The sequence below is a fragment of the Elephas maximus genome, chromosome 11 (assembly GCF_024166365.1).
Source record: "Elephas maximus indicus isolate mEleMax1 chromosome 11, mEleMax1 primary haplotype, whole genome shotgun sequence".
Taxonomy (NCBI): Eukaryota; Metazoa; Chordata; class Mammalia; order Proboscidea; family Elephantidae; genus Elephas; species Elephas maximus.
Window position 1 is genome coordinate 61,835,092 of NC_064829.1, and position 15,672 is coordinate 61,850,763.

Sequence of the window (15,672 nt, forward strand, 5' to 3'; positions counted from 1 at the left end):
GTATGAAACATGCAAGTGCGTTTTAGAAAGTATCACATCAAGAAATTTACAGTTGACTAACCTGATGTGATGCCCAACCAAAATTAAGTAAAATTTGCTTTTAAATCCCTTCACTGTTTTATGGGCCCTTTTAACTGCAGGTTATATTCTGCCTGCTGTAATGTATGGTAAATCTTATTCATTACACAAAAAAGTCAGTCATTTGATTTCACTATTGATCTTTAACTCCGATGTTCCCGCATTATTATATTGGTTTAATAAAAGGTATTATTTTTACTTTGCAAGAAGATAACTAGCAGAAAAAAGATATCTGTTCTATGAAAACGCTTTTCTGTTTCAGATCAGTATTTTCACCTTAGAAAAAAAAGTGTCAGCTCCAAATCACATCTAATATGGGAGTTGGTTTGGGGCAGAATTCCTGATCACAGGCATTTTTACAAGTAGAGGAATTGACATGGGTTGTAGTTGGAAGATTTTAAGATGATGACACATTACTACTTCAGGCTATAGCTGTTGAAATCAGAGTTAAGGTGTCTGGGAGAAAACGATCTTGGGGGTTTTATCAATTAAAGTTCTAATCAGGGAACTCTGAGCCTGTGGTCAACCAGTACAAGTTACTGCCTTGTTTAAATATGTGATCAGATTTTCAGGTCTTCTTCCAAATGAAAGTAGAGTGAAAGACGGTTAAGAGTGATAATTTATTTTTTAAATGAAATCAAGGAGACCAGAGAGGAGGCTGATAATGCAGTAGTTTAGTCAAAAGATACTGACAGCTAAGGTTTTGGTGGTAATTACGGAGGTGTTGATAACTGGCAGAATTCAAGGTATTGTTGGGTGGTAGAAACAACAAGATTTGCTGTGTGTGGTGTGGATAAAAGACAGGAGTCATATTTACTCTTGGGTTTTGGGCCTCAGAAGTAAAGGAATGGTAGAACCATTTGTTGGGATTTGAAAACAAAGGAAGGAGCTGACTTGGAGGGTATGTGTGTAGAACAGGGTAGGGATAAGCCACAAATTCATTTTTTGACACATTAGGTTTCATTGTTAAACGTGTATGCATGTTTTATTTAGTTAATTAGACTGTAACCTCAAAGAAGATACTCAATATTTCCTTTGAATATAAAAATAGAAGGAAATGCCACATATGACTAGGCAAATGGCCAATGCAACACAGACTGTAGCTTTTAATAGTGGCAAAGTTGAACAATCAGAATAATGTGGGAGAATTCTTCATGTCATGAACTATAAAAGAACTGAGCTCTACATGTCCCTAATGAATCCACTACCGGATATGCACATTGCTATGCACAGAGGTTGGGACTGGGGTATGCACAGAGGACACTCAAATATTTGTCAATCATTGAGAAGTCTCCTCTTTAGGAAGCACCCCTGGCAGGCCAGTGAAGTGTAATTTGATGTGGCTGTTACCAGAAAGGAGAATTAACTAGAAAAAGACCTCAGATCCACAGCCCAGACTCCCAGCTGCCAAGATTTCCTAAGGAACCAATCCAAAGAGGGGGAAATCAGTGCCAAAATCAATATTAGCCAGAACCAGCTTGTGTTCTGACATGTACTTTGCCTATGTTCATTAAACAGAGATTGAATTCTAACGGGATGTCTATTCAGGATTGATCCGGGGGTTGAATCACGTCATTGCTTTATGACTGCATCAGATTTGTACCAACAAAATCCTGGTTTAAAGTCTGAGCAAAGGCCAAAAAATTAAGAAGGAATTCACTTTTTTGGCTTCCAACATCCATTTTCTTTACCCTTTTCTTATCTTTGGGAGTCTTATACTTTCTACTAACTCAGACCACCCAGTGACCAAAACTTGTACTCAATGATCTGAAATATAATGCAAAATCCATAAAGTACCCTTGGTATAGTCAAATACAACCATAAAATTTTACAGAGAGTTTAAGGACTAGTCACTAGGCAAGTCAGGGGGATCACCAGGCCTGTGTATTGATCGTAATTCAGGGCTGTTTATGTCAAACCACCCTACTTCCAATAAAAGCAGACATAAAGACCTATATACATATAAGATGATTTTAAATTAACTGTATTTTTCATTTAAAACATAATTTCAGCCATTGTCTCTCAAGGAAAGGAGAAACATTGGTATTAAGAAACATACCTTGTTGTTGTTAGGTACCATCGAGTTGGTTCTGGCTCATAGCAACACTATAGGACAGAGTAGAACTGCCCCATAGGGTTTCCAAGGAGCAGCTGGTAGATTTGAACTTTTGGTTAGCAGCCAAGCTCTTAACTGTTACATCACCAGGGCTACACATCCCTAGGGTCCTTAAAGTTATATTTGATATGCTTCTACTTTCTTTTTTTTCTCCAGAATTTTGGCCATGGTTGTAGGCTGTAGGACATAGCACTTTCAGAATGTCAAGGACTGCCAACTGTGTTGGTGGCTCTAAGGGAACAAATAAGTAAAAGGAACCAGGTAGGTAACTGAGTTTGCTGAAGCTACCAGAGAGAACTCTTACTGGCATTGACTACACATTCAGATTTCCACTGTTTGACCTTCAGTTGATAAAAACACCATGATCATTTCCTCCCAGACACCGATGGCAACATCTTGACTCTGGTTTTAACAGCTAATACCAGAAACAATAACTGTGTGCCATCATTTTAAAATCTTTTAACTTCAACCCATAGCAATTCCCTTTACCTGGAAAATATTCTGGGGGCAAGAATTCTGGCTTACCCCAACTCCTGCATTAGATGTGACAAAATTAAATGTGACAAAGCTAATGGTGTCAGAGCTGGAATTTGAACCTAGCATAACATTCCTACCACAGGGCTAACTGTGGGGGTGTGTGTGTCTACAGTACGTTTCAATCTGGGGAAGCTGCAGTGCAAGTACTCAATAGCCACTGGTGACTAGTGTCTATCATAACGGACAATGCAGATATAGGCGTATCTGTGAGTTCGCACACACTAAAATTAGCCATGATAATATCAAGGAAATGGAAAAAGAGATCACTGAAAATTAACTGCATTTTAACAACAGTTTTTCAATGAGTTAAAATTGTTTTTAGTTCAATATCGCTAATGATTAGGTCAGAAAACTGAGATACACACACAACAGAGATAAGAGCATAATATTAATAAAATCACAGCATTATTGACTTTAAGCTAGTCTTGGTGAGTTATGCTAGCACTCCTGCTAAGGAGCGTGTGAGGCACATAATTCATGTACCCTTCTGTAAATCATCTACTTGATCTTAACTTTCAGTCAGCTGTCTTGATGCGAAGTCCTTTTCTACTATCTTGGAGTGAAATAAAAAGTAATTATTATTACTTCCATCCTTCAGAGGGGTTATTTGGCTTGAAGCTCCTTCCGAACTCTTCACAAAGAATGCTTAGGACTCCTAGGAATGAGTTGATGTTAATTTTGATGGTGTGTTTCATCATTTAATATCATATTTAACCTCAAGTAACAAGGTCATAATATATTTAATACACCACTGACTCATTTTGGATCATGCCACAGTGTTTAAATCCAAAAGCTTGATTAATTGTATTACTTTGAATATTACTGGTTCTATACTCAATGTCCTTATAGTATTTTTGCCAATCTCTGTGGGACTATTGAATTTCCATCCATTCTAGGAATCCGCGTGTTCTTGAATTATCCTGGTAGCTTTGCCAATATCTGCATTGTCCATTATGATAGACACTAGCCACAAGTGGCTATTGGGCACTTGAAATGCAGCTTCCCCAGACTGAGATGTGCCCTAAATATGAAATTCACATCCAGTGTTAAAAGCTTAGAATCAAAGGAATAACACAAATTATCATATTAATGAATATTGATATTAATTGCATTTCAAAATAGTAATATTTTGGATATATTGGGCTAAATATATTATTAAATTAATTTCACTTGGTATATTTTCACTCTTTAAAGAAGATTTAAAATTACATATGTATATTTTATATTTGTATCATATATTTATACTGGATAGTGATGGCATATATGTATGTCCTCGTGTCTTATACTCAATGAAGAGGCAGTCAAGAAGGTTGCCAATCTGATATTAAATTGAGTTTCAGACTTATTTAAATACAGCAATTAAATTCAACCCTTCTCAAATAAATATTTCTGAATTATCTAAATGGTATTTCTATTTAACCATCATTTTTCTTATTTTACTCCATATTTACTCGAAATCATCATTAACAGTCTTCGGATGTGAGTCAAAGTCATTTCTTCCCTATTAGTCTAACAACTGATGGCATAGATGAAAATAAAAGCAAAGGAGGTCAGGTGGAAGGAAGAAAATAAATCTTTTGAACCGGAGCAGCACACCCACGTTCCAGTGTTCAGTTTTATTTAAAGTCGTTCTCCAACTTCTGTGAGACGATTTACTCCTAAAGCCTATTTGTTTTCTTCCTGCTATCTCTGAACAAGCCCAAACCTTCCATGTGCTTAATAAACTTCTTATCTTTTGAATACTGAAAATAAAATAAACTTAATCCTCAGGGTGGTTCAGGCAGCAGACGGGAAGCCTTTTAGATGCTTCTTAGAGATACAGGACAACTAGGTTTTCTGCCCTGTGTGATTATCAATCTTTCCCTTGCATGCATGTATGTGTAAGGGCGTCAAAGGTGCTTTTCAGTGATAAATGTCAGTGGAATCACAAAGTGAATATTAATTTCAGTATTGTCAAGGTCAGGTGTTTACCCAGGTTCATTGTTATTGGAATTTTTATTGTGGCCACTGTTAGGAAAGATATTTTATCTTGGGCTCTTTCCTCAAGTATCAAGAGAAAAAATGAGCCAAAGACCTCAACAAACATATGCACTGCTCAGGAAAAAAGCTCCTTAGCACAGTCTGATCTGTTAATTTGGGTAATTTTTTCAAGTGCTTTAGAAAAGATCAAGGTGTGGGTTTAGAGGGGCTAAGTTAGGTGGGAACAGAACAAACACACAATCACAAAATCTGGATACCAGCTGACATCCCTAAAAAGTGGCTGTCTACATAAGGAAAAAGAAAGAAGAAAGTTTCAGGAAAAATAAACATGAGAAAAAAATCTGCGATGAGGGCATTTATAGATGTAAGGTGTGAAATTATCTAGCTAGGAGCCCAAGAAATTAAATAGAAGTAAAGATGAAGAAAATATTAGGATATGACTGTACATATGGGGATAACTAACCAGCTGGGCATCATATGTAGTAAAGTACCTAAAGGCCAATGTGGATGCTAATGCTGTCATATTCAACCCTCTCCACTAAGCATAGCTTTCCCATTTGTTCATATCCCATTGCTTCATATCTCAGTGAGCAGCACCAAAAATACCCAGCTATGCAAGTCAGAAATGCAAGAGTCATTCTTTATGCTTCCATTGTCTTCACTCCCCTACTTCCAATCCATCAAGTGCTGTTGATTTTGCCTTTCCGCTTTGCCCCCACCACCCTCATTCTAATTCAATATGTTAACCTCTCTCTTCTCTACTGTGGAATATTCTCCCAACAACTGGATTTGCCCCTTTGATTTACTTTTTACATAACAGTGTGCAAAAATCTTAAACCCATCAATTATTTTCTGATTCTCAGAATAAAAGATGAAAATCCTCCACTGTTCCCAGTATGGTCCCTCCTGTAACAATCTCCTCCACTTCAGCTGGACCCTTCTCCTCCTGGCTCCTTGTGATCCAGCCACCTTAGACTGCATGTCCACAGAGGCTTCTATTATCTCCCCCAGAACTTTCCACAGTGCCTGGCATGCTGAAAAACTTAGTTAATATTTATTGAGCATTGACTTTGAGCCAGATATCTTTCATGAATCATTTAATCTTCACAGCAAACTTATGAGATAGATACTGGTTTTAACCAACCAGGTGTTGTCATTTCCAACTCATGGTGACCCTGTCTGTGTCAGAGTAGAGCTGTGCTCCATAAGATTTTCAGTGATGAATTTTTCAGAATTAGATCAGCAGGTCTTTCTTCTGAGGCACCTCTGGGTGGATGCACAACCTCAACTATTTGGTTAGCAGCAAAGTGTGTTAACTGTTTGTACTACTCCCTGGCTGGTATCAGTGTGGGCCCCATGTTTAAGAAAAAACAAATTTAAGTTTAAAGGCATTAAATAGCTTGCTTAGCATAGCCTGGGTGTGGAGTCTGGATTTGAACCTAGGGTCTCTCATTGGGAACCCTTGCTCTTTACTGCTGGCCTCTGTCAACAAAGCTTTATTAGATGGGGTCCTTTGTCATCAGGGTAGCCCATATCTCTGCCTTCTGTAAAACCTATGCTTTAAGAGAAAAAAAAAAAAAAAAAACCCACCGCCCAACTGTCTTTGCAAATTATGAAAGACAACATATTTTGCCCAGATTGGTTGAAAATTATTTGATTTATTTGTAATGTGTGACAAAATAGAAAAGCAGTTTATTGATTGGCAATTCAATGCCAAGGGGAAAGAAAGGGGAGGGGGGAGAGGAAATGTGCCATCACTAATTTAGTTCACTTTGGCATTACTCTTATTATTTTTACTTGAAGACCTCCCCATGTGAAGCCTGACCCAAGCTATCTAGTATTTTTTTTTTTTCTGTTTTCAGCTTGGGCATCCTGCTATCCTAGAAAGGGTAACATCAGTACTGTTACCTGTCACACTCCTTCACACCTGTGGCTCTGGATGCACAAACACCCTCTTTCACAACTGAAGTATGTGTGTTTTCTGTGCACTAATAAGCTCCTTGAGACTTTCTACCATAATAAAAAATCACACAGTACTGGAGACAACACTGTATGCTAAACACATACAAAGTAAGATTAGATATTAAATAAGAGTACTGTTATGTAAAGCTTTCAATCATAATGGGGAAAATCAGACTCAAGCAATTCATTATTTTCTTATATGGGGGGAGTCTTAAAAAGAAAAAAAAGTTGGTGTGATTAGGCTCCCCTGACACACACCCTTCACTAATATGGACACTTGGGCACATTTGGCTGCAACCTTGGTTTTGTTTTAAACTGTACCTTTTAATTTTTTTTTTTTTTTTTAGATCATGAAAAAGTTACCTCTGAGAACATTACTTAGAAATCTCTATTTAGTGGTTTGAGACCTAATCATTCATTTAGGAAGGATTTCCACTTCACTTTGCCTTTCTAGGCATTGCCAATGTTTTCCAAATGGAAACTCAAAATGTCTCCATACTTACCCGAGATCATTACCACATAATTGTGTTACTGAAAAACCTGAGCTACCCTACTGAACAGATCTGATCTTGTGATTGATCGATGTAATCCCTTTTATTATCAAACTGCTCCCAGTTCTAGGCTGAATCGCAAGACTACTACTTTCAAGACTAGTTTCTTTAGACAATATTATTAACATTTTTAATTCTAAGTTATCAAAAAACCATCGTTTAATATGTTAGGCCATATGTGTGTATATATAAGTAATATGTGTGTGTGTGTGTTACAAATATTATGAGTTAGCAGATAGTAACTATTAAAACCAGAAGCGAAATGAACAGGTTATATCTATTTCCTCCAACCACATCTTGTCAGACTCTTGCGGTTTCGTAATAGAAACATACCCCACAGTTTGTACTTCTTCCTTGCCAAATTGCTGTCATATCTGCTAACTATGTATAGTTCAGTCAAGGAAAGGTTTCATTATGTTAATAATTACATTGCCTGCCGGCTTTTTGATATTACATTCCCTGTACAGAATAGAAACAGATTTCATAGAAATATCATTAGAGCAGTTAACTACAGGAGAAAAAAAAAATCAGAAAGGCAATCAAAGCATGCACTTTATTATTAATAAATGGAAGTAGTTTTAGAAATGGCTTGGATTTGAAACACATTCAGTGAGGAGATCATCACCAATGGAAGCCTCTGCTTAGGGAAGAGCACTCCATGGTCTAAATCCGTTCAGATCACTATGGATAATTACATAGACCCCCTTCTAGCCATTTTTAAAAATAGGCTAAAGAATCACTTTTAAATTAGCAAATGAACAAAGAGGTAGAATCCTGGCCACATGTCTGGCCTGAATTGAGGACGTGTGAATTACAGGTCATTATGTGGAATGACAACACACGATGTGATTTTTTTTTTTTTTCCCAAATACACTGTTAATTTAGTTTTTTAAAAAAAAGATTTGGTGACTGTTAAATTGATGATTTAGGAACAGTGGAACTCATTGTATTACAGAGTCATTTTGAAAAGACTTTAAATATTCAAATGTTCAACCACATATTCTCTGACACTAACATTTGTCTTCATTTTGGACTTCCAGCTGAGAAACATCAGTATAATGGCTAAGAGATATCAGCCTCCTTCAGTATTATGAGGGAAATGGCATGTCTCAATCCTTCCACAGATTTTTCCATGAAAGCCTCTATTCACATTCTTATTTGGAAGGGCTTATTTAAATGCACAATATTTTTTAAAACCTGGCATTTGATCATAATTTATATTTTAGTCTGACCAATTATTTACAGTAGAGAAAAGTCAGGAAAGAAAGCAGAGAGATAGATATTTAGATAGAAACAGATCAGAAGAATGGAAATAAAAAGAAAAAAAGATATTAATTCATATATGAAATGTAACTTTGGTCATCAGAAGCCCTAACATCTTGTAAAGCCTAAAATATTTGATGAATTAAAACAGATGAATTCAAATGCCTTTTGGAATACCCATGCTTTGGAAAATGAAATAGAAAAGTCTATTTCATATACGTTTCAGCTTTTGAAACACTAGTGTTTGGTTAAAAATCGAAAGTGTCTCTTTTAATGGAAATTATTGACATGTTTCTCATCATGAAGTAATTAACAATTACTATAAAGGACTTGAGGATAAAGAATCACTGATTGTCAGAGCCAAAAGAAACCTGCGATACTATCCCCACTGGGGGCTACCATTTGGGGGTCATAAACCCTAATGATATAAACTGTGGACCCTATACCTAAAAAAAATGTGTATATTACATTCTTGACAATGTGCACACACATTGGGAGTTTTCATGGACTCCTTGATGCCAATGACAGGTCTGTGTCACAGAGAGGAACAAGAAGCCTTTCTTCCTGACTCTCTCACTCTTTTTTACAATTAATCAATTGCAGCTCATTAAAATGTGATTCAAGGAGCTCTGGTTAAGTGCTAGGCTGCTAACCACCAATGGTTGGTGGTTGGAATCCATCCCACAGCTCTGAAGGAAAAAAATCTGGCAATCTGCTTCCGTAAAGCTTACAGCTAAGAAAACCCTATGGGGCAGTTCCATTTTGTCACAGTGGGTTGCTATGAGTCGGAATCAACTTGACAGCACTCAACAACAACAAACTGTGATTCACTTTTTCTTTCTCTCTGTCTCTTTCCCCCTCTCTCACACGTACACATACACCAAAAACACACACATACTGTCTTCAGTGTGATTAAATGTGACCAGTCATGCTTTATTAAAAATTCAGCTAACTTTTATGTCTTTTTTGAGGGTTATTATGCAATAAAAATCTCATTAGAAGGGTCTCTGCTATACTATAAAGTCATATATACAGTAGTCAGAAATAACTCTTCCCACTGCAAATACTGACATGTAACACTGACATGTAATATAGCTCATTTACTCCAACATGAGTATGTAATTTGTTCTGAGGTACAGGTGTTGCAGTGAGTTTCTACTGTGATACGGTATTGAAATTTTAAAAGGTGGTTGGTTAGGCTGACATTGATTGATGAGTTGCATGCATAGATTATGCATCTGTTCTGAAATCTTTCCACTCTTTGAAGAAATAGGTAACTTGGATAGAGATGGAGAAAAATTAGATGCAGTTGGCTGCAAAATTATTGTCCAACTGAGGGGATCAGTGGGGATTATCAAAGACATCTTGGAAATGATGAGCAGTTAAACCCATTAAGTTTCTTGAATGACATACTAAAATGTAATGAAATGGAAGGCTGAAGGCATTAACTGTATTGATTTCACACGTAATTCCCACCGTTGAACATTTTTGAGTCTCCTTTTTTCTCTCTTTCATATGCATATAAAGCACCACTATATAAATACATAAAAGTTACATTTAAATATACTTTATAGATGTGGATTTGAATTGATATTCACATGTGTGTATGCATACATACACATATCTTCCTAATTTTCATAAAATGAAATATCTACAGACAGAATTCAAAGGGAAATGATTAGAGAATTCATGAATTGACATTTATAGCTCCATTATAAGGAAGAATGAGCACTTGATAGCTTAAGTGAAACACGAAGTCTTGATACTAGTCAGGAATTTTGGAAAGAGTATGCTCACGTGCAGGCAGTATTTTGTTCTCAATCAGGGAGTTGGTATTTTATGAATTAATTATATGTATGATTTGATAGTAATCTTTTAATGTTCATATTTGCTGGAATCAACATAGGATTATGGTATTTTTATTTGAACAAATGAGGATACGAAGAAAATCTACCAATACAATCAAATCATAAAATAAATTGTATTTTAAATTAAATGTATTAAAGTAGGGAATAATTTAGGACTTTTAAAATGGTAATTAGTTGTCAGAAAAGGGAAATTGGAACTTGAAACCAACATAAAAATAGTATTTTCATTTGGCTAGAAATTGGTGAAAACACATACTGTTATTAGTGAATCCTTGAACTAGAGGTTCTGAGTGATCCTTTCCAATCCTACAGTCTGTTATCTCTGCCTGAAATTCTTCTGAAAAGCCAAAACATGTTTTTCCCTGATAGTGTCTCATGGCTATTGTCATTGTTGTTAGTTGCCATTGAGTTGGTGCTGACTCTTGATGACCCCATACACAAAAGAGTGAAATGATCTCTGGTCCTGAGGCATCCTCACAGTCACCACTATGCTAGTGTTGATTGTTGTGGCCATTGTGGATTTTAAGTGCCTTCCAACCTAGGAGGCTTTCAGCACAACATTGGACAATACTCTGTAGTGATCCGTAGGATTTTCAGTGGCTTATTTTCAGAAGTAGATCTCTAGTTCTTTCTTCCTAACCTGTCTTGGTCTGTAAGCTCTACTGAAGCCTGTCCACCATGGGTGACCCTACTGGTATTTGGAATGCCGGTGGCATAGCTTCTAGTGTCACAGCAACTTGCAAGCTACCACAGTACAACAAACTGACAGACAAGGGCCATTAGGGAGACAGAGGATTGACACTGGTGAACAGGACTGGGGTTGGCACTACCAGTGTAAAGCAAATCCAAGTTATGAGCTTTACTTCCTGGTCTTCTCTCATCGATAATAGTTACCAAAATACCAAACCAAATCCATTGCTGTCGAGTCGATTCCGACTCATAGCGACCCTATAAGACAGAGTAGAACTGCCCCATAGAGTTTCCAAGGAAGGCCTGGTGGATTCAAACTTCTGACCTTTTAGTGAGCAGCCATAACACTTAAGCACTACGCCACCAGGGTTTCCTCAATAACAGTTAGCGCTACGTATAAAGAAATTAAAAGGAGGGTAAAATGCACACAGGCTCACATGCATACAATACCTACAGACACATACACCAACTTGAGCAGCTCTATGAGTTGTGTTAGGAAAAATACCATTTTCTGATCACTTGTAGTAACAACACTCCATCAACAAAATCAAATGAATTAGGCTACATATTGTCACGCTTGTAATTTACTGTACTATTTGGTAACTGTATATAAGTCTTTCATGTCACATACATATTGAATAACTTTTATATACCAAAAATCGTACATATCCCTGTGCAGAAGGCATTATTTTGTTGTTCTGAAAACATTGGATGTGATCTGACCATATTCCGCCTTCTCAGAGTCAGGACACTAGCAGCAACGGCTGGGCTCAGCAGGGGAAGGGTGTGGCCTGATGTGTAGACTTTTGACTCCTGGGGCTGCCTTGAGTTCTAGTCTATTTTTCCCACATCCTTGATGGGAGTGGCTGGGCTATTGACATAGCTGATTCCCACACAGTTTCCAAGCCTGAATGATCCCCAAAGAGGCATATCCACCCCGCCCTGCTTCGCTCTTGACAGGCAGGCTGTGAACAGCTCCCATGCATGTCCCCTGACTCGCTAGGTGACTCGCTTACCTTGCTCTCCTCTTTCTTATGTAGCTCCCTCCGAGTGCATGGGTCATTTATGGGCTTCCTTCTATGCCATGCTTGGGGCTTCAGGAAATCCTGAGAGCAACGTGACACTCTGCATAGCCCTGCGTATTCTGCACAGTGGCCACCTACTGTGTGAATGTAATGGGTCAAATGAGGTGCAAGTTGATTTTTTTCTCTTTTGCCCTCAAAAATTTAAGTCAATTGGATTTCTGTTTCCCATCACCCTGTTGTATGCTAAAGGGACAGATGAGCAGAAACTTCCCTAAAACTGCCTATACTTCCCCTCTTTCAGACACCCACCTGCCTCCCAGTCCTCCGGGAGTTGTTCTCCCTTGGGAAACCCCAGCTTTGGCTCTTCCACCATTCGTGAATGTGTCACATCTCGCAGCAGGAGCGATGCTCTTTGAATTTGGTTATTTTTAATCTGACCTTGTGCTCTCAGGTTTGAGCCATGTTCACAGCAAGCAATGCCTTTTCAGTTTAGCCACCAGAGACCAAGAAGGGATGCATCCCATTAATACTTCACACATCACTGGGTTGCATGTATTTGCACCATTAACTAGCAGAATCCTGGCTACCTCACCTTCAACATATATCTTAAGCAGCTCACTCCATCTCAATACCCTATCTTCTTTCCCTGTCTTCCTTCCTTAGAAAATAATGGATTCCAAATAAAAAATGCCCACTGTTTAAATGTTTGCATTGTCTTTGTGAATGTAATTATCTTCGTGTCAGTAATCATAAAACCCAAAACCAAACCCAGTGCTGTCAAGTCGATTCTGACTCATAGCGACCCTGTAGGACATAGTAGAACTGCCACATAGAGTTTCCAAGGAGCGCCTGGCGGATTTGAACTGCTCACCCTTTGGTTAGCAGCTGTAGCACTTAACCACTACAACACCAGGGTTCATAAAAAAAAATACATACAAATTATTTCTTTAATTGTGTTTTTTATTACTGTTCTTGAAAATACTGTACTGTCAGTCCAGCTAAACAACACCAATAGGCAGGTATTTATTTTTGTATTTTTCCTCCAAAACAACTCCTTCATTATAATGCCATTCTAAATCTGTCACTGAAAACTTGACTTAAGACAAGACTCTCAATTGTTCAGTATTTTTTCCTAATGTCCCCTTTGTGGAACAGGAATTTCTTCATAGAAAAATGAACTATTCTTGATAGATTACCCAGGTGGTTCGCTCTCAGTGTCTACTGTCAAAATACAACTGTTTGGGAGCGACGATTCTCAAAGTAGAAGAAAGAACAGACGAAAGAGGAATGGGGAATAAGCAAGGGAGAGTCCTGTAGAGATTGACTTGCGTCCTCCCAAAAATATGTGTCAACTCGGTTAGGCCATGATTCTCAGTATTGTGTGGTTGTCCTCCACTTTGTGATTGTAATTTTACATTGAGGGGATTAGGGTGGGATTGTAACACCACCCTTACACAGGTCACCTCCCTGATCCAAGGTAACGGGAGTTTCCCTGGGCTGTGGCCTGCACCACCTTTTATCTCTCAAGAGATAAAAGGGAAGGGAAGCAAGCAGAGAGTTGGGACCTCATACCACCAAGAAAGCAGCACCAGGAGCAGAGCGTGTCCTTTGGACACAGGGTCCCTGTGCCTGAGAAGGTCTTTGACCAGGGGAAGATTGAGGACAAGGACCTTCCTCCAGAACCAGCAGAGAGAAAGCCTTCCCCTGAGCCAATGCCCTGAATTTGGACTTGTAACCTATTAGGCTGTAAGAAAATAAATTTCTCTTTGTTAAAGCCATCCACTTGTGGTATTTCTGTTATGGCAGCACTAGATAACTAAGACAGAAGACATCACTGTGGAGTCATGAAAAATACGCATATGTGTGTTATACGTACATATACGTGCATATGCTTCTTAGTTCTGTTAGCTCAAAGGACCTAGAAGCAGAGATACTCAAGTAGCAATGAACACACCTAGCACCCAAATCTGACCTCTAATGAGATTCCTTTGAGAAATGTCTGGTTCCAGAGTTAGGCAGGATCAAGATGACCCTGGAATACTTTATTATGTCAGAAAGAAAGAAAGTGCTATAAAAATGACAGGGTATGTTACAAGAACAGAGCAACCAACTTGAAGAAGGTGTCAAAGGCCAATTCTGGGACAATTTGAGCACTAAAATAAGTAAGGACAGTAATGAATTACAGACCATAAAAATTGGGGATCCATGTGTCCATACAGATAAATAGAGAAATGAGCTCTTACAGTAGACTAGGAATGCCAACCAATAAATGTGGAAGAAGTGCTGGCATACACGTAGAGAAAGAGAGCAGGAGACAGACAGAGACAGAGAGAAACAGGAAGAAACAAACAATGAAATACATGGAACAAAGTGTTAACAATGGGTAAATCTGGATAAGGGGTATATGAATATGAACTATTCTTATTTTTTTTCTGTAGTTTTAAAATTATATCCAAGTAAAAAGTTTCTTTTTTTTTTTTCCCCCCTTAAAAACATACAAAAAACACTTGTTAAGGTGAAAAAATATAATTGTCAAGAGCCGGACTTCTCAAGATTTGGGGGTTTATGGGAAACTATGTGTAGGTGACATAAAATATATTTCCAACATGAAAACATTTTTTTCCAAATGAATGCGTTAGTGCTGATGCCTTAAGGAGGCTACGTTCCGTGGAACGAATTCTGAAAAATGATCCAGAGGTGTGCCACTAGTTTCAATGGTGATCTAAGATGTGTTGTACCATTCAGATATCACATCAGCCAGTTGTTCATATGCTGTTTTTGCTATGGAAGTTCAAATTGACAGAATTGTGTTAGGGGCCTAGAATGTATTTCTGTCCAAATGTAGATGATATCCAAGGCTGGGGAAAACACACAGCATTCGTAACTTAAGATTGTAGTTACACTTGCATTGGTTAGACTATTTATTTTCGGTAACAACAGCTAGCATGAGTATTACATTTACAAAATATATATTTATCATAGCTTTATACACAAAATCAAAATCTCCGAATACTGAAAACTGAAGGTTTTTCCTAATTCATTTGGCAGCCAATCCTAACCTGACCTTAGGGAAGGAAGGCTATTTGTGTTCATGTTAGTTACCGTCAAGTAGGCTCCAACTCATGGTGACCTTATGTATAACAGATGGAAACATCTGGTCCTATGCCATCTTTAATGACCATTGCTATGTTTGAGTCCGTTATTTTGGCTATTGTGTATTTTGAGTGTCTTGCATATAGGGAGCTCATCTTCCAGCACTGTACTGGACAGTATTCTCTTGTGAGCCTTAGGGTTTTCACTGGTCAATTTTTGGAAGTAGATTGCCAAGCCTTTCTTCCTGTTCTCTCTTAGTCTGGAAGTTCCACTGAAACCTGTTCACCATGGGTGACCCTGCTGCTATTTGAAGTTCTGGTGGCATACCATCTAGCATCACAGCAACACAGGTCACCACAATACAACAAACTGACACATGAGTGGTGAAGACTATTTATAGTCTTTAATAATCACTTGATGTGAATATTTATATGTTTTGCTGCAAACATGTGATTGCATTTGATAACCAGATGCTATGGCTGGTCCCACTAAGGTGTTAACAGAAAACA

The 15,672-nt window shown here is 37.9% G+C and overlaps 1 protein-coding gene across 1 annotated transcript in view; it reads left to right on the forward strand.

Moving 5' to 3' along the window:
* DCC (DCC netrin 1 receptor) overlaps positions 1 to 15,672 on the forward strand; it is a 1,314,656-nt gene that overhangs the window by 936,320 nt on the left and 362,664 nt on the right. The window lies entirely within an intron of this gene.